We start from the raw sequence: 22,822 nt of genomic DNA on the forward strand, positions 1-22,822 counted from the left end.
AAAGGGAACAGCATGTGCAGAGGCATAAAGGATGGAGAGTATTTCAGTATGACTAGACCCCAGGGTAGGAAGGATTACATGAGGGCCATGAAATAGATGGATGCCAGACCAGGAAGGGCATGGTATACCAAGCAAAGGAGATCACATTTTATTCTGAGTCAGGGTGAGCCATTACAAGATTTTAAGCAGAAAAAAAAAAAAAAAAAAAGATTTTAAGCAGCATATTGATATGGTCAGAATAAAATTATAGAAGCCACTATGGTGGTCCAGTGAACTGAGTAGGAATGAGCTAAGACATTGTCTCCAAGGATATACAGAAAAGAGTCCAGAGGTATTTAGGAGGTCTCAGCTCTTTGTTAGGGAGTACATAAACCCAGAATTGAAGAGGGTTTAAAAATTACATTTATGAAGATACATAAGAAAATCAGTGTGGCATTACAGCAAGTTTATTAGGTCAAAAGATAATAGCAAGAAATCTACTGAATGCAACCTTATACTATCAGCATAAAAATAGTTAAATCTAAGTATTTTGGCAAAAAAGAATGCTAGGAGGCAAAAATTATGACAATAGCTTAAAAAGGAACCTGCCAACACACACACACACACACACACACACACACACACACACACACACACCACAAAACAAGGATATTAATTAGCATTAAAGAGAAGGATTTGGGTGGGGCATAAAGTTCCAAACATTTTTCATGTAAATAAATGAAGAATCTAGCTGAGGGGGGAAAACAACCTAAAGGTTTCACTGGGGACATGCTAGCATAGTAAAAGATTTCTCCTTTTCAGAACTCGTTTCTGAGAAACAATATTAACTAAACCAGCCTTGTTTGGCAGCTGTAAATTCCCTAGACTTGTCCAGATGCCTAAAGCAACCCAACCACTTTAGGCTGTAGTTTACCTACTTGTAAATTAAGTTAATTAATGTTTTTGGACCATGAGTTTCACAGGAGTCTTAGGTACATTATCTGAATCATAACTACCTTGAGATACACACATGGAAGAGCACATAAATAGAATACAAATTGAAATTGATTTTAGTCTCTCTAAAGACATGCCCCAAGAAAACTGATAGATATAATAATCATAATTGTATCAAGGATTCTTGTTTCCAAGAGCTTTCAAATTCAAGTTCTTTTTGCCAGCAATGATGATCATTGGTTGTTACATTCTCCAAATCTTGTTTTCTTAAATTTCTACTTTCTTTGAGGAAGATAAGGAAAAGAAAAATGTGCCCAAGGTAACCTAGGAATAAATTGAATATGGATTAATGAAAATATAATCCTGTAGGCTAAGAAGAAAAAAAATGTATGAAAAATCTGAATCTAATGGCAGAAAAATATCACAGGCTATGAAATCCAGGCTCTATTAAAGCATATCCGTACTGACCTAAATCAAAGACAGACTTCTAAGGGGGCCTAGGTGGCTCAGTCAGTTAAGCATCCGACTTCAGCTTAGATCATGATCTCCCGGTTAGTGGCTTCAAGCCCTGAATCTGGCTCTGTGCTGACGTTCAACCTGGAGCCTGCTTCAGATAGTGTCTCCAGCTCTCTCTGCCCTCTCCCCTGCTCATGTTTCTCTCTCCCTCTCTCTCTTCTCTCAAAAACAAAGAAACGTTAAATCCTTAAAAGACACACTTCTAGATCAGGAGGTAATATATATTTAAATGCTGAGCCATCAAGAAAGATTTTCAGGTAAAAAAAAACAAAAACAAAAAACACCCTAAATTCATCAATACAGATTTTGTACTTGATGCATTACTGAGCCTGACAACAACCCAATGAAGTGGGAGCTATTAATCCTATTTAACAGATGAGTAAACTGAGTTTTAGTGAAGGTAAGAAACTTTCCAAAAGTTGTACAGCTGGTAAATGGCACAGCCAGGATTTAATTCTATTTTCTATCTAAACTCCAAAGCCTATGCTCTTTTGTTATGCTGCCTCTCTCTTAAATTTCATAGTCTAATATTAACCACTAAATTAACAGATTATTATGGAGAGAAGAAACTTCTTATTTTGCCTTTGGATTCCTCATCAATGTGAGAATTGCTTTAGTAATTATCAAATGTGTGGGTTGCAACTGTGATTTTTTTTTAAGTTTATTTAAATTGCAGCTAGTTCATATACAGTATAACAGTAGTTGCAGATATGTATAATATAGTGATTCCACACTTCATATGACAGCCAGCACTCATCACTACAAGTGCTCTCCATAATCCCCATCACCCATTTTCCCCTCCCCCCACCCCGCTACAGGTGTGATTTATAAATCTGGTGGATGAGGGGCGCCTGGGTGGCGCAGTCGGTTAAGCGTCCGACTTCAGCCAGGTCACGATCTCGCGGTCTGTGAGTTCGAGCCCCGCGTCGGGCTCTGGGCTGATGGCTCAGAGCCTGGAGCCTGTTTCCGATTCTGCGTCTCCCTCTCTCTCTGCCCCTCCCCCGTTCATGCTCTGTCTCTCTCTGTCCCTAAAATAAATAAAAAACGTTTGGAAAAAAAAAAAAAAATTTAAATCTGGTGGATGCTTAAACCAAGAGGAAAAGTGACAACTAGGTCATAGATCACATTTGGCTTTTGTATGAAAGAGAGGTACAACAGGGCTTTAATATTATAATTGATACTGATTAATACTATGATTATAACATCCTAGGTGGAAATTATTAATGTTTTATTATTAATATTATTTTTATATTTTATTAATATAATTATATATTATAATTTTATATTTTTATTAATATAAAATTATTGTTTTTACATTGAAAGTTACCTATATAAAAAGTAGGTTCAATTTCTTCCTTTTTGTCCACTTACTAAATTATTCATACATTGTAAAATAATACCTGAACTTTTCAAAAGCAACTGAAGACAAAACATGCCAAGATTTTGGTTCACAGGCAGAAAGGGTAACGAGTTCAGACTATAGATAATTTACCTAAAACAATGACTCAGGTTTTGGATTCCAGCTTTATTTTTTCCTTGCCAAACAAACATTATTATTATTTAGGTCAGACTGCAAGGTGCAAATAAGAAGAGCCATTCTTTCTGTTGGAAGATGAAGAATTTGGAGAAGCACAGATTTTTAGTTAGAAGTTACCTTAGGATAAACCAGTACAAATCCATTTTCTTAGAGAAAGAAAATTATATCTGGAACTTCTTTGCCAAGTGGGAAAAAGCAACTTCCTTAAAATAGATCTGCATTTTGGTGGTAACATGGGACCCACAATTTACGGGGTAAAATGAAGCTTGCAAAGTACTTTACGTTGGTATTGAGAAATTGGATCCTTCCTGGTAGGAATATAAGTTGGTAGGCGCCGTGGAAAACAGTTCGGTAGTTCCTCAAAATGTTAGCCATAGAGTTGCCATATGAACTACCAATTCCACTCCTATATATATATACCCAAGAAAAAGGAAAACTCACATCCAACCTCAAAACTTGTACACAAATGTTCATAGTACATTATTTAAAATAGCCAAAAAACAGGGTGGGGAAACAAATATCCATCAACTAGTAAATGGATAAATAAATAATGTATAAATAATTCCATACCATGGAATTTTATTCAGAATAAAAAGAAACCAAGGATTGATACATGCTAGCACATGGGTGAATCTTGAATACTTCATGCTAAGTGAAAGAAACGAGTCACAAAAGATCACGTCACAAAACGAGTCACGAAAGATCGCATGTTGTATGTTTCTATTTAAATGAAATGTCCAGAATAGGCAAATGTACAGAAAGTACATCAGTGGTTGCTTAGAGCTGGGAGGGGGAAGAGAGGGGATAGGAAGTGTCTATGAATAGGTATGGGGTTTCTTTTTGGGGTGATAAAAATAGTAAAATTAGATCATGGTGATAGCTGCATGCATAACTGTGAATAGAGGAAAAACCATTGAACGGGACACTTTAAATGGTTGAAATTGTATATGAATTACATCTAAATAAAATTGTTAAAGTAAAAAAAATGAGGTACCAAAATTACTTTAGGTTGTAAGCGATACCTGTGGCTTTCTCCTTATAAGAGTTGGGTAATTATTTAGCACAGCAGTGTTTATATTATTAAATCATGAAGTAAGAAGACTACCTATACTTAGCTTAACAAGTACATGCTTGATTCTCAGAAAGCAAATAATTACATTAAAAATTATGCTAATCTCAGGTTCATTAGAAGAAATGAGATTATTTTAGTACTCTCACTATTTTATATATATGTGATCATAAAGTTATCTGAAAACAGTGTAAACCAGTGGTCTTCTATTCTTCCACCCATGCAAATCCACTGGAGATCCTGGATGAATGTCTAGCATTTTCAGAGCCTTCATACATTTTTTAGCACTGAAAATAACTTTTCCATTTATGCCTATAGTCATGAAACAAGATCTGGAACATGTCTCACTGACAAAGGTCTAAAAGAAGGCAAGCTGCCCAAAAACCAAGGAGGCAGCAGGCCTAAAAGCAATTGAATACACTGTCCTTTTTTTTTCTGTATTTAGTAACAGTAACTGAACATAGGTACCAGAACACATAGATGCATACATACCCAAAACTGTCAGAAGGCTCTTGGGTAGGAAAGGAGTAGCACTGGTAAAATATATCTTTGATCACTGCAAAAGGACTACAATTTTTACAGGTAAAACACTGAAGAAACCAATTTGCAGGCTCTATTAATATACACATTTAGAATTCTAACTAGCTCTTGTAAGTACTACATCTAATATTAATACTGGTGTCAAACCATACAGTTTTATTGAAGTGTAATCAATATAAAATAATCTGTAAGAAGTACAGTAAGTGTACCATGACATAGGTATACACCTCTGAATCCATTACCATAATCAAGAGGACAAACATTTCCATCCCCACTAAGGTTTTCTCTTATTTCTTTGTCATCTATCCCTCCCTTGACCACTGTCCCAGGCAATCACTGATCTGATTTCTGTTGTGATAGATTAGTTTGCTTTACATAAATGGAACCATACTGTATACATTTTGTCAAACTTCTCTCATTCAGCATAAGGATTTTAATGTCTATCCATTTTGCACATATCAATAATTTATTCCTTTTTACTGATGAATAGTGTTCAGTAGTGTGGATTTACTACCATTTAAATACTACTACCACTGTAGATCTTCCAACTTTGTTTCTCTTTCAAAAATTTTGTGGCTACCCTAAGCCCTTTGTATTTCCATACAAATTTCAGAATCTACTTGTAAATTTCCACAGATAATCCTGCTGGATTTTTTTCATTGAGATTACATTGAATCCATAGATCAATTTGGAGAGGAATGACATCTTAACAATATGAGTTTTCTGGGGCGACTGGCTGGCTCAGTCAGTGGAGCATCTGATTCTAGATCTCGGGATTGAGGGTTGGAATCCCACAATGAGTGTAGAGATTACTTTTAAATCTTTTTAAAAAACAATGCTGAGTTTTCTGACCCAAGAATAAGGCATGTGTTTCCATTTACTTAGGTCTTTAATTTTTCTCAGCAATGTTTTACAGCTTTTAGTGTACAGGTCTTATGCTTCCTTTGTTAAGTTTATTCCTAAGCATTTCATTGTGTTTTTTGTTTCAACATTTATTTATTTATTTATTTATTTATTTATTTATTTATTTATTTATTCATATAGGGAAGAACACAAGCAGGGGAGGGGAAGAGAGAGAGGGACAGAGGATCCCAAGCAGGCTCTGCGCTGACAGGCTGACAGCAGCGAGCCCAATGTGAGTCTTGAACTCTCGAACCTCAAGGTCATGACCTGAGACAAAGTCCAACACTCAACTGACTGAGCCACCCAGGTGCCCCCTCAAACTTTTATTTAAGTTCTAGTTAGTTAACATATACTGTAATATTGGTTTCAGGAGTAGAATTCAGTGATTCATCACTTACGTATAACACCCAGTGCTCATCGTAACAAGTACCCTCCTTAATACCCATCACCCATTTAGCCCATCCCCTATCCACCTCCCTACATCAAACTTCAGTTTGTTATCTATAGTTAAGAGTCTCTTATGGTTTGCTTCCCTCTCTTGTTTAACCCACTTGTCCATCTGTTTTGTTCCTTCAATTCTACATATTCTACATATGAGTGAAATTATATGGTATTTGTTTCTCTGACTTTTTTCACTTAGCATAATACATTCTAGCTCCATCCACATCATTGCAAATGGCAAGATTTAATTCTTTTTGATGGCTGAGTAATATTCCATTGTATATATGTACCATCTCTTCTTTATCCATTCATCAGTCAGTGGACATTTGGGCTCTTTCCATAGTTTGGCTATTGTTGATAATGCTGCTATAAACATCGGGGCGCATGTGCCCCCTTTGAATCAGTCTTTTTGTATCTTTTGGGTAAATACCTAATAGTACAATTGCTGGATGCTAAGGTAGTTCTACTTTTTTTTTTTTTTTTTTTTTTTTTGAGAGAGAGAGAAACAGAGCATTCAAGCATAAACAAGGGAAGGACAGAGGGAGAGAGGGGGAGAGAATCCCAAACTGGCTCCATGCTCAGCACAGAGCCCAACAGTCTGAAGGGGAATCATGACCTGAGCTGAAATCAAGAGTCAGACGCTCAACCAACTGAGCCACCCAGCTGCTACAGATTATTTGCTTTTTGGATGGTGAGTCTGAGAAATTTTTTATAGATTTTGGATACTGTTTATCAAATATGTCATTTACAAATATCTTCCATTCCTTAAGCTGCCTTTTAATCTTGTTGATTGTTTCCTTCACTGTGCAGAAGCTTTTTATCTTGATGAAGTCCCAATAGTTCATTTTTGCTTTTGTTTCCCTTGCCTCCAGAGACCTGTCTAGTAAGAAGTTGCTATGGCCGAGGTCATAGAAGTTGCTATGGCTGAGGCCAAGGCCGAGGTTGCTGCCTATGTTCTTCTCTAGGATTTTGATGGTTTCCTGTCTCACATTTAGGTCTTTCATCCATTTTGAATTTATTTTTGCGTACAGTGTAACAAAGGGGTTCAGTTTCCTTCTTCTGCATGTCACTGTCCAGTTTTGTCAACACCATTTGTTGAAGAGACTGTCTTTTTTCCATTGGATATTCTTTCCTGCTTTGTCAAAGATTAGCTGACCATATCATTGTGGGTAAGCATTTCATATTTTAATGTTTTTAATGAATGGTATTTAAAATTTTTTTCAATTTCTGATTGTTGCTAGTATATAGAAGTACAATTGATATTTATGTATTGACCTGTATTCTGCAATCTTGCCAAATTCACTTATTAGTACTAGTAGATTTCTTATTGATTCCTTCAGAAAAAGTTTTACTTTTTCTCTTCCAATTTATAAACTTTTGTTTCTTTACTTGCCTTATTGCAGTAGCTCTGACTTCCAGTAAAATGTTCAACTGAAGTGGTAAGGACAACTTTGTCTTGTTTCCAATCTAATGGGGAAAAAGCACTTAGTCTTTCATTTTTAAGTATGATATTAGCTATAGGTTTTCAGGACATGCCCTTTATTAATTAAATGAATTTCCCTTCTATTCCTGGTTTGCTGAGAGTGTTAGCATAAGTGGATACTAATTTTGTCAAATTATTTTTATTGAGATGATCAAATGTTTCTCTTTTTAAGTCTGCAAAAGTTGTGAACTACATTGTTTGACTTTTCAAATGGTAAACCAACTTCGCAGCCCTGAGATAAACCCTCCTTGGTTATGAAATATTATTATTGTTTTTATAAATTATTGGGTTTGATTTGCTAGAATTTTAAATCCATGTTCGTAAGGAATATTGATATATAGACAATAGTTGTTGTTGTTCTTGTTACCTTGAAATGTCTTTGGTTTTGGTGTTAGGCTAATGCTTGCCTCTGACAATTTCTGCCTTTACATTGTGTGTTTAGACCATTTACATTTACTGTAATTGTTGATATAATTGAGTTAAAATTTATCATTTTTCTTTTTGTTTTCTATTTGTCTCATCTGTTGTTTGCTTTTTATTCTGGTCCTATCTTCTTTTGTATTAATCAGAACACTTTCGATGATTTTATTTTGTCTTCTTTATCTGCTTATTAGCAATACATGTTGTTTTTTTAAATGACTGCATTAGAGGGGTGCCTGGGTGGCTCATTTGGTTAAGTGTCCCACTCACGATTTCTACTATGATCTTGCAGTTGGTGAGTTCAAGCCCCACATTGGGCTCTGCACTGACAGTGCGAAGTCTGCTTGGGATTCTCTCACCCCTCTCTTTCTGCCCCTACCCAACTCACGCTCTCCCTCTCAAAATAAATAAATAAACTTTAAAAAAAAAATGGCTGCATTAGAGTTCATAGTATACATCTTTAACTCATCACAGTCTACCTTACGTGATATTATACTAATTCACATATAGTATAAAGACCTTACCACCATATACTTCCTTTTGTCCCCACCCAGTCCTTATGCTATTGTTGTCATATGTATTTACTTCCACGTGTATTATAGACCCCACAATACATGGCTATTATTTTTTGCTTTAAATGGATCATTATTTTAAAGATAACTTTAAAGTAAGGGAAAAGTCTTTTATATTTATCCCCACATTTGCCATTTCTAGTGCTCCTCATTTCTTTGTATAGATCCATATTTACAGTCGGTTATCATTTACCTTGTGCCTCAAGAGCTTCCTTTTTCCGTTTTTCAGCTGGTGTACTGGTGATGAATTCTCTCAGCTTTTCTGTGTCTAAAAAGGTCTTTATTTTGACTTCATTTTTAAAAGATTTTTGCTGGGTCTAGGATTCTACGTTAATGGTTTTATCTTTCAGTAGTTTAAGGATATTCTATGTGCACTCTGGCACCGCTCCTGTCATCCTTACTCTTGTTTCTCTGTATTTGTATCTTGTTTCTCTGGCTCCTTTTAATATTTTCCTTTTTTTAATGTTTTTATTTATTTTTGAGGGAGAGAGTATGAGTAGGTGAGGGACAGAGAGAGAGGGGGACAGAGGATCTAAAGCAGGCTCTGGGCAAAAAGCAACAATCCCATGCTGGGCTCGAACTGACCAACCATGAGATCATGACCTGAGCCGAAGTTGGACACTCAACTGACTGAGCCACCCAGGTGCCCCTGCTTGTATTATTTCCTTTTTGTTACTGGTCCTCAACAATTGCGTTTTGATTGGAATTGCTGTGTTTAGTTTCATTTTTCTCTTGCTTGGGATTTTTTTAGTTTCTTGGATCTGTGAGTTTATACTTCTAATCATAAATAGAAAATTTTGGGTTATGATTTCTTCATATATGCATTCCATTCATCAATCTTTCTCCTCCCCTTTGAGACTCTAAGGACACATACGTTAGGCTGCACAGTGTCCTGCAGTTCAGTGATGCTTTGTTCTTTTTTACCCTAGTCTTCTATCTTTCTGTGTTTCATTTTGAATAATTTCTATTGTTGTGTCTCCAAGTTTACTAATCTTTTTTTTTTTTTAAGTAATCTCCAACACCCAATGTGGGGCTCAAACTCACGACCCTGAGATCAAGAGTGGCATACTGTACTGACTGAGCCAGCTGAGCACCCTAAACTTACTAACATTTTATTCAGCAGTGTCCAATCTGCTGTTAATCTCATTCAGAGTATCGTTCATTTTAAGCATTGCTTCTTTTTTCATCTCCAGAAGTTTGATTTGGGTCCTTTTAAGATCTTACATACCTCTTATCATGCTCACACTTTCCTCTAACTTTTTGAAGATATGGAGTTGTATTATAATAGCTGTTTTAATGTTCCTAATTAATTTAACTAATTCTGTCACCTGTGTCATTTCTGGGGCTGTTTCTATTAATTTTTTTTTTCATTATAGGCTGTATTTGCCTGCTTGCTGGAATGCCTTCTAATTTTTTATTGCATGCCATTGTGCTGTGGTTTTCTTGTATAAACATTTTTGGGCTTTGTTCTGGGATACATTTATGTTACTTGGAAACAGTTTGAGCCTTTCAAGTCTCATGTTTAAGCTTTGTTGGGCAGGTCCAGAAGAGCCCTTCATTTACGGCTTATTGGCCCAACTGCTAAGGTGATAACCTTCTGAAGACTCTACTCGATGCCCTACATATGAGGTCTTTCCACTCTATCTGGTTGGAACACAAATTATTCCTGACACTGTGTGACTCCCAAGTTTTGTTGTGCTTCTTCTTTTCCAGTGATTTTTTTCCTCTGGCCCTGGTAGTTTTCTCACATGCCTGTACCGATCAGTACTCAGCTGAAGACTCAAGAGGTACTCTCCCAAGCTCTTCTTTTGTGCAGCTCTCTCCTCTGGTTTTCAACCTGAAATTCTGATGTTTTCACCTCCCAGATCTTCCAACTCTGTTTCCTCTGCTCAGAGAGGTGACCGAGCTTTGCTTGGGTTCCTCCTCCCTATGCTGCAGCCTGAAAAGATCTGCAGCCAGAGCAATTATAGGAATCACCTTGTTTATTTCCTTCTCTGAAAAATCTCTGTCCTGCACTGCCTGCTCTTTGATCCCTGAAAACTATGACTTCATACATTTTGTCCAGTTTCTAAATTATTTTAGGTGAGAGACTAATTCTGGTCTCTGGTGATAGCAGATATCATACCATATATTTTTTTTATTTCCTAATTTAAGTTTTTTGAATCATTTCTCAAGATGGAGGAAGCTAATAAAGTGGGAAAGGCAAAAAAGCCTGAAATGAACAATTAAGAAACGCAAGAAACAATCACGATACTTTGACAAAATGTAGTACTAGCTAATAACTAAATACCCAAAGCCTTTTAGAAAACATGTCAAAAACCCTTTTAATCATTACCATATCTCAACTTTACAGCTTCAAGTATTAAACAGACTCTAGCACTGGCAGCTTTTTGAAAACCCACCCTTCAGTGCAATTTTACCTGTAAGTAAAATTGGAAAATTTTTCTTTAAATTATGAAAGATATTGAGCATAAAACTTAATTTTCAAGTACCAGATTTTACTCTAATGAAGCCAAAGATGAGTATGGTCGTTTTTCCAGCACAAGTTATAGAATGATAGAAAAAATTACTTTAAAAAGAAATTTTTCAGGGGTGTCTGGGTGGCTCAGTCAGTTAAGGGTCCAACTTTGGCTCTGGTCATGATCTCGTGGTTCGTGAATTCGAGCCTAGCATCAGGCTGTGTGATGATGACAACTTGGAAACTGGAGCCGGTTTCAGATTCTGGGTCTCCCTCTCTTTCTCTGCCCCTCCCCCGCTCATGTGCGCGGGCTTTCTCTCTCTCTCAAAAATAAATAAACATTAAAAAATTTGTAATAAATAAAAAAGAAAAGAAAAATTTCAGGGGTTCCTGGGTGGCTCAGTTGGTTGAGTGTCTGACTTTGACTCAGGTCATGATCTCATGGTTTGTGAGTTTGAGCCCTGCGTCAGGGTCTATGCTGACAGCTTGGAGCCTGGAGCCTGCTTCAGATTCTGTGTCTCCCTCTTTTTCTGCCCCTGCCCTGTTCTCACACACACTCTCTCTCTCTGTCTCAAAAATAAACATTTAAAAAAATGAAAGAAAGCTTTCAAAGTGAAATAATAAATATATTTTCCCCTGTGAGGGGGAAAATCACCTCAGATGAGTTATCTCACTTTTTCCAAACAAAGAAATAATCGGGCTGACCAAAGGCATGGAAAGTTTCAAACACACATAAAGGGTGGTACAACTGAAAAGGGCTTGTAATACAGCAAGCTGGCCACCAGGCTTAATCACCTAAAAGCTGTATTGTCAGCATTCCTGTCGAATGGATGAATGAGCCCAGAAAGATACTTCTGATAAAAAAAAAAAGGAAGGCATAGTAGAAATGTTACTATGTAAGAGTGCCAATAGGCAAGAGAGGTGGTAATTATCCTTCACTAATCACCTAAAAATACAGCATCTTCTCCTTTTTGAGGGTCCCAATGATCCCCACCTGCTGACTTTCACACCTTTCTGTTATTCCCTCCCATTGTGTGTTGGCTGGACCCAGTGACTTGCTTCTCATGAATAGAATATGGCAAAAGTGATGGAAAGGTGTGTCTGAGATTAGTTTACAAAAGACCATGACTTCCATCTTCCTCTCTCTCTCTCTTGCTCTCTCACTTGCTCATTGTGATGGAGGAGACTGCCATGTTGTGAACCGCTCAGTGGTTAGGTCTAGGTGGCAAAGAACAGAGGGTAGCTTCCAGTCAACAGTCAGAGAGGAACTGAGGCCCTTAGTGCAACATACTGAGAGGAACTAAATCCTACCAATGTCCTCCGAGTAAGATAGAAGTGGATCCACCTCTAGTCAAGCATTAAGAACACTAAAAACACTGCAGCCACAGCTAACACCTTGACTGCAGCCTTGTGAGAGACCCAGAGTCAGAAGACCCAACTAAGCCATGTCTACCTTCCTTACCCATAGACGCTATAAGAGAGTAAATGTCTATTGCTTTTATTCATGAAGTGGTAACTTGTACAGCAATAGAAAACTAATATAGATTCCATATGATAAATAGTAACTTATCCCTAACTCAAATTTCACTTAAGAAGAAGTGAATATGCATCTGAGAAGATTTATTCTTTACCCAGTCAAGGTAGTTATTGTCCAGAAAAAGCTTAGATACATGCCAAGTGATCGTATCATGATCTCACTTCTGAGTTTAGAAATTAATCTGAAAGAATTGTAGTTTCCAGTCATATTTTTCCATTAAGAAACTATGAGGTTCTATTTTTATGAGCCATAAGTACAATTTTCCACTATTCTGAAAAATAATATACTCCTAGCTCTGTAGTAACTATGGTTGATTCCGGAAATAAGTATTCTGTAGTGGAAATTATCAGAACTGTGTATTTGAATAGACCTAACTATTTAAATAAACAGCCACCATTTTGTGAAAATTCAGAAGGAGAACAAATGATCTGACAATTCTCATAAATAGTTCATTTAAGAAATTATTCTCGGGGCACCTGGGTGGCTCGGTCAGTTAAGCATCCAGCTCGTGATTTCAGCTAAGGTCATGATCTCACAGTTTGTGAGACTAAGCCCCAAGTGGACTCCTTGCTGACAACAAGGAGCCTGCTTGGGTTTCTCTCTCTCCCTCTCTCAGTCTGCCCCTACCCCCCTGCACAGAGATGCTCTCTCTCTCTCAAAATAAGTAAATAAACTTTTAAAAGAGTTATTCTCAAACTAGTGGATATATTGATGTTTCTATAGTTCTTTAAAATCTACTTCTAGATTTTATATGCTCTTTGGTGTATATGATACATTTTATAATAAAAACCAAGTTAAAAAAATCAAACAAGCCTTCTGCCTTCTTCTGATATTTAAGACTTTATTTAAAAGTCAAGCTGTAAAGGGTGCATATGGTAGTCATCTGAAAAAAGATGTGCCTTCTAAGCTTCTATTAAGTTTAACATACTTTAGTTCTCCTAAAATTTTTTAAGTTACCTGTTTACCAAAGATCCAACCACTCAGGTCCTCCAAAATTAATCCTTTTGTTTTGTTTTGTTTTGTTTATTTTTGACAGGGGTGGGGGAGGGGCAGGGAGAGAGAGAGAGACTCTTTTTTTTTTTTTTTTTTTTTTTTTTTTTTTTTTTTTTTTTTTTTTTTTTTTTAAAATTTTTTTTCAACGTTTATTTATTTTTGGGACAGAGAGAGACAGAGCATGAACGGGGGAGGGGCAGAGAGAGAGGGAGACACAGAATCGGAAACAGGCTCCAGGCTCTGAGCCATCAGCCCAGAGCCTGACGCGGGGCTCGAACTCCCGGACCGCGAGATCGTGACCTGGCTGAAGTCGGACGCTTAACCGACTGCGCCACCCAGGCGCCCCGAGACTCTTTTTTTTAATTTTTTTTTTTCAACGTTTATTTATTTTTGGGACAGAGAGAGACAGAGCATGAACGGGGGAGGGGCAGAGAGAGAGGGAGACACAGAATCGGAAACAGGCTCCAGGCTGTGAGCCATCAGCCCAGAGCCTGACGCGGGGCTGGAACTCACGGACCGCGAGATCGTGACCTGGCTGAAGTCGGACGCTTAACCGACTGCGCCACCCAGGCGCCCCTTTTTTTTTTTTATTTTTTTTTTCAACGTTTATTTATTTTTGGGACAGAGAGAGACAGAGAGAGACTCTTAAGCAGGCTCCATGCCCAGCATGGCGCCCAGTGCGGGGTTTGAATCCTACAACCCTGGGATCGTGACCTGAGTGGAAATCAAGTCAGATACTCAACAGAATGAGCCACCCAGGCGCTTTTTAGTCCTTTTGTTTTAAAAGATAAAGGTGAAAAAGCAAAAAATAAAGAGAAGCCACACAATAAGAAAAAAGGTAAATTGCTTCTGCAGTTACCTCCTTTTTTCATCTGCCACAGGTTTAAACATTTGTCTACATGGATTGATCTCTTCCTTTTCTCAAATATTCAGTCAGAATACCTGAATCTCAGAATTCAGATCAGATCAGTCTGAATCTCAGAATTCAGTCAGAAGGGCTACTTCTGACACTGATATTATGAACCCCACTATGCATTTATTACTCATTCTGAGTATTACTATTAATATCATCATTCATTGAAGCAGTAATGCATGCTACCACTTTAAAGTTTGGAATTAGATTAAATTTGCAACTCTGTTGGCACATCTGGATTGTTTTACAACTGGATGCCTTTGGGGCTTTTGTTTATAGTATTTTATAAATGCAATGCTGTTTTGGTTTTTATTTTTTTACTCTTTTTGAATTACGGCTTTAGTTTTCATTCATTCAGAAAATATTTATAGACCTTTTACTACATATCTGGAACTATTTAAGATAGGTATGCAGCAGTGAACAAGATAAGCAAGGTCACAGTCTTTTTGGGGTGTATATCTTTTTTTTTAAGTTTATTTATTTTTGAGAGAGGGAGCGTGAGCAGGGGAGGGGGGGGGGCGGGGACAGAGGATCCAAAGCAGGCTCTGTGCTGACAGCAACAAGCCTTTGCAGGCTCAAACCCAAGAACTGTGAGATCATGACCTGAGCTGAAGTCGGACGCTCAACCGACTGAGCCACACAGGCGCCCCGTAGGGTGTGTATCTTAACTGGGAGAGGAGTGGAGGTGGAGGGTGCTAGGCAAGTAAAATAAATTACCAACTGAAGTTTTGCACTACATAATATTTTTCTTTTTTTAATATTTTACTTACTGTCATTTATTTATTTTTATTTTAGAGAGAAAAAGAACATACAAGTGGAGGAGAGGGGCAGAGGGAGAGAGAGAGAATCTTAAGCAGGCTCCACACTTAGTGCAGAGCCCAATGAGGGGTTTGATTCCTCGACCCTGGGATGATGACCTGAGCTGAAATCAAGAGTCTGACACTTAACTGACTGAGCCACCACCACTATATATATACACACTATATAGCATAGTATAGTATAGTATATACTACATAGGTATACTATTTACTATACAGTATACCTGTATATTACTATTTAGTATACAGTATACCTGTATATTTACTATATAGTAGTATAGTAAATTTACTATACAGTATTTACTATACAGTATACCTGTATATTACTATATATATATATATATATATATATATATGTGTGTGTGTGTATATATATATACACATAAATATGTGTGTGTGTGTGTATATATATATATATATATATATATATATATATACACACACACACACATATATATGTAGGTCATGAATACATATATATATATGTATATATGTATATACTGATACAGATTTGTAAAAGTGACAATAATACACTCATGCTCCCTTCTCTAAGTGTGTCTTAACAGATTAAACCACACACTTATGACATCTATACATTATATAATCAACATCTTAAATAACAGCTTTGAAATCTCTCAATGATAGGTTGCACTGCATGAAAAATCAAGATATAGGCACTTAATGCCATACTCATTAAAACAGGGAGGGATTAACTCTCATCATGTATATACTCAAATCAAAGTTAATGCCACTTGGTTTTCTTTTTCTTTCTTTTAATAAAAATTATATAGTTTGCCATTAAATATCTTTGAGTAGACCTGATCTTTCAGGTCATGAATTTTTTTTTTAATTTTTAATATTTATTCATTTTTTGAGAGACAGAGACAGTGCAAGCAGGGGAGGGCAGAGAGAGGGAGACACAGAATCCGAAGCAGGCTCCAGGCTCTGAGCTGTCTGCACAGAACCCGACGCAGGACTCAAACTCATGAACCGTGAGATCATGACCTGAGCTGAAGCCGGATGCTTAACCTACTGAGCCGCCCAGGTGCCCCTCAGGTCATGAATATTTAATGAAAGTAACAAAATTAGTTATCATCTTTGAAGGGGAGAAAATTCAGGTAAGAAAAGACCTATTCTGTCCACCTACAGTAGACTGCTTAATACTGCAAGGAAGGCATTTAGCAAGAGCACACTGGAGATAAGAAGTGCCCAGGGCTTTCTCCTCTTTGATCTACATATTGTGCTTCATGTGCCAAGGGTGTGACACCATCTTAAACACAATCTTACCTTTCCCCCCTCAGACACCAAATTGACAGGGTAGAATAGATGGAGCACTATATCTCTTTTCTGCTATGGCATACCAGGGAGAAAAATCTCTATTATGTAATTTTCTGTATCTTCAAAACAAATCAAGCTTCAAACAGGAAATATTGTCACCCCTAGAAAAGTTCTACCCATCAGAATATGAGATCCTCATATGTTGCTGATAGTAGTGTCATAAAAGCCTTAAAATGTTTAAAGACCTTGACTAAGCACTTCCATCTCTGGTAACTTAAGAAAATAACCAGATATTTATAGAATTACTTACATATGATGGTTCATCACAGTATTGTTTATAATGGTTAAACATTGGAAACAAACTAAATGTCTAATAGAGGTTAAGGACAGAGCAACCATATTCTGAAATGATAATCAGAAGTAGAAGAATATGTCAGAATGTGAATAAATATTCACAATGTATTGTTAGGTTAAAAAATGAGGTTACAATATATAGAAAAGTGTTTAATTGAAAATCAAATGTCAGTAAATGTCACAGATTTCACAGTAGACAGCAGTAAGCCAGTCACTCGTTTCAGACATCACTCTAAATCAGAATACTTATGTAAGGAACAATCCAAAGTTAAGCTCTTAGATAATGTGCATGCTATTATGCTTCAGAAGATTCAGGGGATACATTTTTGGACAGTTATCAGTAATTTCAATATGTTCCTTTTTTACATTGACCCTATTTGAGATTTGTGACTAGCAAATATTAATGTATCTCTGCTCTTAAATCACGAAATTCGTGTATTCCTTGTGGATATGTGAAATCACGTGGTTGCTTGTTTCTGCTTGAACAATATGAAATGCCTTTCTTCATTAGGTGGGATTCATGCATCTAATTTTCCATGGAAGATTAATGACAGCATAATATACAATATATGAGTAAAACCTAAATGGAGATGCTGTTCACGGTTGACTTGTAACATTGATATCATTACCTTGAAATTGGTGTTTAGGGCCTCATTCTTCTGCATTTTGTATGACTAAGAAATATTTTGAATTTTATAAATAAAATGTTATACCAATTGGTCTTTAAAGAAAAAGTGGTGCCAATCTATTAAAATACTGATGCATCTTTATAATAGTAATAGATAGAAGTAGAGAATATTAGTTGATGTGGTTGAAATGAAGAAACCTTCACAGATATCAGTAGAAGATAGCTAGCTAACTCTTTCCTAAAAAGGCATACAATTGTACATCAACATTTCTTAATAATTACTTCAGGCCTGAAAATTATTGAAATCCTTACTCCTAGGTCATTATATTAGAACAAGAATGCTTCTTGAATGCTTATAATCTATATTTTGAACAAGGATTATACAGTGGATTTGAAATTTAAAAAAAAAGAGGTCACAGAGTATTATATAGAATATGATCCCAATTACACATGTGTTTGTGTATATGTGTATAAATGTACATATAAATAAAAATGTTTAAAGTTATATGCCCAGATGTAAACAGTGATTATCTCAAAGGTGGCTTTTTTCTTTCTTTCTTTCTGCTTTTCTGTGTATTTCAAACTTTTTTTTTTTAATGTTTATTTTATTTTTGAGAGAGAGAGAGACAAAGCATGAGCAGGCAAGGGGCAGAGAGAGAGAGAGACACAGAATCTGAAACAGGCTCCAGGCTCTGAGCTGTCAGCACAGAGCCAGATGCAGGGCTTGAACCCACGGACCACGAGATCATGACCTGAGCCAAAGTCAGATGCCTAACTGACTGAGCCACTAGGTGCCCCTGCATATTTCAAACTTTTAAGAATGAAAAGCTGGTAGGGGCGCCTGGGTGGTTCAGTCAGTTGAGTGTCTGACTTGGGCTCAGGTCATGATCTCACGGTTCATGGGTTTGAGCCCCATGTTGGGCTCTGGGCTGACAGCTCAGAGCCCGGAGCCTACTTAGGATTCTGTGTCTCCCTCTCTCTCTGCCCCTCCCCCACTCGTGCTCTGTCTCTCTCAGCCTCTCAAAAATAAAGAAACGTAATAAAAAAAATTTGTTTAAAGAATGAAAAGTTGGTATTCCTTTTGTTGTCAAAGAAAAGTACAGCAATTTTTAACAAAGTTCTACTTTCCTGAAGTTCCATTGTTCTCATTTGGCATCACTCTTCCCATCCTCACTTTCTGAATGTCTATATATTGTCTATATCTTCGTAGTATCAATTGTCAATGTCTGATATTTATCAGAGATTCACCATTATAGGATTACGAGCTTCCAATTTTTCTCAAGGTACCTCTCCATTTAACAAGTATTTGCTAAATTAAACTAAATACATTTATCTTTCTGTTAGCCTAGCCTCTGTGACAGAGCTGCAAGGTAGAACTGTGTGTAATGGGGGCTTCAGGAGTAGGAGGGATAAATTAATATTATGCCAAATATTAATGCCAAACACTTAATAATTTCTTTGCAAAGCAATATTACAAAAATGGAATGCTGTATGCCAAGGTGAAATAGAAAATGTTCCAGAAAGGAGTGGGAACATTGGGAAGCCAACTAAACAGAAAAGTGTTGGGGCCCCTCCCCCAGAAAAAATCTTAAGGGTCTGGGAACTCTTTCTTTTTTTGCTTCTTCCTTCCTTTTTTTTTTTTTTTTTTTTTATGCAGTTATTATTTTTAGTTACTTATTTCCTTTTGGGCAACTCTATAGTGAGAAAAGTTTTTTCTTTCCCCCTAGCTCAAAGTTTAGGTATCAAACATGTGAATGAGCCAGTGCCTTCTCTCAGGGAGAGTGCAGCTCCAGGGAATGAAGACCAAGGATCTCTAGCTATCATTCTTGGGGGTGGTCCTAGAGAGTTAGAGCCTGTGCCTATTGAGAGAGACCGGAAGCCAAACCAGTGTGTGGGTCCGAAAGAGACCCAAAGACTAAGAATGGTCCTTGGTCACCTGTGGTGCTAGGAGTGAGATCACAGAGAAACAGCATGCAGCATCATTGACTGGCCAATTATTGGATTTAGGGATTAGCAGCAAAAACAAAACAGAACACATTGGGGACAACAGCATACGCACCTGAGGTGGTGACAGAGCTGGGATCTCTATTCTCAGGAAATTAGTTATTAAAATGGCCCTTTATGGGGCGCCTGGGTGGCTCACTCGGTTAAGCATCCGACTTCAGCTCAGGTCATGATCTTGTGGTTCATGGGTTCCAGCCCTTCATTGGGCTTTGTGCTAACAGCTCAGACCCTGGAGCCTGCTGTGGATTCTGTATCTCCCTCTCTCTCTGCTCCTCTCCCCGCTCATGCTCGCGCTCTCTCTCTCTCTGTCTCAAAAATAAACATTTTTTAAAAATAATAAAAATAAATAAATAAAATGCCTCTTTACTGGGCACCTGGCTGGCTCAGTCAGTGGAACATGTGACTCTTGATCTCAGGGTTATGAGTTCGAGCCCCACATTGGGTGTAGTGATTACTTAAAAATAAAATCTTTAAAATAAAATAAAATGCCCCTCTGCAGAAGAAATTACCAAAAAAAAAAAAAAAAAAAAAGACACAATACAGGTTTAGGGGAGGACAAGAGTAGGGGAAGTTACATGTGTACATAACACAGGACTGTGTTATCATCCACAACCCCACCACAGAGAGTTGGGGTGCAGCCACCAGTGGCAGACAACTTTCATCAAAAAGTAGACAGCTGTAACTTTAAGTCTCCAATGTGCTAGCCAGGGTAAGAGCCACTACTTCCATTAAGGGAACATAAAACTGAAAGCTGCAAATGACACTTTTTCTATTCTGTGCTTTGCTTTCCAGCAAGTCACGTGTTTATCAGACTTCTCTTTATTTAAAACTGGGTAATACTTCTTTCTCACCTTGCAGGTGCCTCCTGAAATACAGTCAACACAATGCTGTGCTTTGGCTACTTGTGTTTTTTAAGAATAAACCAAAATCAGCAATTTTAATCAACCACATTGGACCAGATTGGGAGAGAAAGACTAATGTGTTCCAATTGCCTCGTTCCTCTTTATGACCAAGCAGGAAGTTTCAGAGCAAACCTCCACCTCTCAGGAAGTTTACGTCAAAATGAGTATTGACATCCTGTTTAATAGAGTCTTAAATTTTTTCCTCACTTCCAGACACTCACCATTTGAATTAAAATGTTTGAGTAATCTGTCCTGAAATTATGTTTCCTTTGACTCTCAGAAGACTATGTCTAAGTGACAAATGGAATATCTCTATGACTAATAATGATAAAAGTTAAAGGTTTTTTTTTTAGTAGTAAGTACCTGTAATTATAACTCTTATTTATATCAGTATTCCCTACCCCTTATTCATTTGATCTTTCAAGTAGGCCCTTGTTAATTTTATTCTGATTCATTAGTTATGCCACCAATACACTAAAAACAAGCAGATGAAACCCTGAGTAGAACATTCTGGTGCTTCCCTCCAGGACATACTATGTAATACTGAAGTGAGAGAGGTGAGGTGCTGGTGGCTCTGGATCCTCTAGAAACCGGCTGTATGATTTGGCTGAGTCTCATAACCTCTCTGGCTTCAGCTTTCTCACCTGAAAATGAGGTGTGTGGTTAAATGATTGTCAGTACATCCTGTGCAATTGTACGATGGAGAAGTGGAAATCTTTATCTCAGATACTGTAAAGTCATACTTCTTAAATTAAAAAAAAAAAAGTACTCTAAGTGTAAGCCTCAGTTTGCATCTTCCTAAGTGTATTGGTTAGGATTCTTTAGGGTTGAAAGTAACGGAAATCCAAATGGACCTTATTTAGATAAGAAGGCAAATCTATTTTAAAGATATAGAAGCATCTCACAGAACTCAAGGACAGATAGTCAACTGCACATAAGGAGCCAGGAAGACAAATGTCCAAAGCACTCTCCTTCTCCAGTCTCCCCCTCTCTTTGTACATGTGCTTCATTCCACCTCCTCTCTGTAGACTAGGTTCTTCTGCTTCCCTTGACCACATCATGAAAAAGAGGACAGCCTGGAAGCTCTTGAGTTTAAAAGTTATAGTCCAGGCATAAAAAGAGAAATGGCTCATTTAGTCCAAATTCCATATCCAGAAAAGGCTCTGATTTGTCTGTATTAGGACAGATGCCCACCCCTGGACTAATTGACTGCCATGTAGGTTTGAGGCCAGTTAGATGGAACATAACAGCTTTCACCAGAATCCTGAGGGAAAGTAGAGAAATTTTTAGAGATGGGAAATAAATAGAAAATCCAACAGACATTCTTGCACTAAAATTCCACTTAACACAATAGTATTTTTTCATTTTGAAATAATTATATATTCACAGGAAGTTGAAAAATTAGAACAGAGAGGTTCCACCTAGTTTCCCTCAGTAGTAGCATTTTACATAACTGTAGTATGATATCAAAAGCAGGAAATTGACATTGGTATAATCCATAGAATTTATTCAGATTTCACCACCTTTACAGGCACTCATTTGTATGTGTGTATAAAAATCTATGCAGATTTATCACATCTTTATAGATTTGTGTAACCAACACCATCATCAAGATACAGAACAATTTGGTCAGCACAAAGACCCCGTGCACAAATGCACAGTTCATTTAATTTTCATGAAGTAAATTCACCCATGCAATTCAGTGCAAGAAACAAAATCACCACCATTTCAGAAGACCTCCTTATATCCCTTTTCAGTCATTACTCTCCGTTAAGAGTGAATCACATATTATGTACTCTTTTGTATCTGACTTCTTTTGCTCAATATTATGTTTGTGGCATTCATCTATAATTGCTTTATATAATTATGGCTCACTCATTCTTTAAGGAGCTTAATTTTAACATTTTTTGAGGTTATATGACATACAATAATCTGTACATTTTCAAAGTGTACAATTTGATGAGCTTTGATATATGTACCTATATCTGTAGCAATACCACAATCAAGATAATGAACATATCTACTTCCTCAAAATATTCCATGAATTTTTCAATTTTTTTTAATATTTATTCATTTTTGAGAGACAGAGAGAGACAGTGAGTGAGCAGGGGAGGGGCAGAGAGAAAGACACAGAATCTGAAGCAGGCTCCAGGCTTTGAGCTATCAGCACAGAGCCCAAAGCAGAGCTCAAACCCACCAACCATGAGATCATGACCTGAGCCGAAGTCGGACGCTTAACCAACTGAACGTCCACCAGGCACCCCTATTCCATGAATTTTTTAAACTAAGAATGGTTGGAAAAAAGTGAACTTCTTAGGGCTACATTGACTTTCAAATCTTTTGTGGAAGGTTGGGATAATTACTTTTCTCTATTGTTAGGACTTCAATGAGAAAAGTTCTTACATATGTTCTATCAAAAAAATATCCTGCTTTACAAGATCATAAATCTAAATAATTATTCTAAACTGCCACCTGAAGTGGTTTTATGAAGCAATGTTACTTGTGACTGCTGGAGACAAATAG

The 22,822-nt window shown here is 37.1% G+C and overlaps 1 protein-coding gene across 7 annotated transcripts in view; it reads left to right on the plus strand.

The window, feature by feature from the left end:
- The window catches only part of LOC112855725 (uncharacterized), a 69,154-nt gene that overhangs the window by 45,658 nt on the left and 674 nt on the right, over positions 1–22,822 (plus strand). Inside the window, exons 8-12 of one of the 7 annotated variants that reach the window (XR_015252429.1) lie at positions 3,014–6,630; positions 6,971–7,108; positions 10,128–10,201; positions 10,768–10,836; positions 20,256–20,557. The gene's annotated coding sequence lies outside the window, so the exon portion shown is untranslated. Of the gene's footprint in view, positions 1–3,013; positions 6,631–6,811; positions 6,853–6,970; positions 7,109–10,127; positions 10,202–10,767; positions 13,395–20,255; positions 20,558–22,822 lie in introns of those variants that run through there. The other 6 variants (XR_015252428.1, XR_015252432.1, XR_015252433.1 and 3 more) reach the window with 6 other exon arrangements.

The sequence above is a fragment of the Puma concolor genome, chromosome B3 (assembly GCF_028749965.1).
Source record: "Puma concolor isolate L17-30 chromosome B3, mPumCon1.1.hap2, whole genome shotgun sequence".
Taxonomy (NCBI): domain Eukaryota; kingdom Metazoa; phylum Chordata; class Mammalia; order Carnivora; family Felidae; genus Puma; species Puma concolor.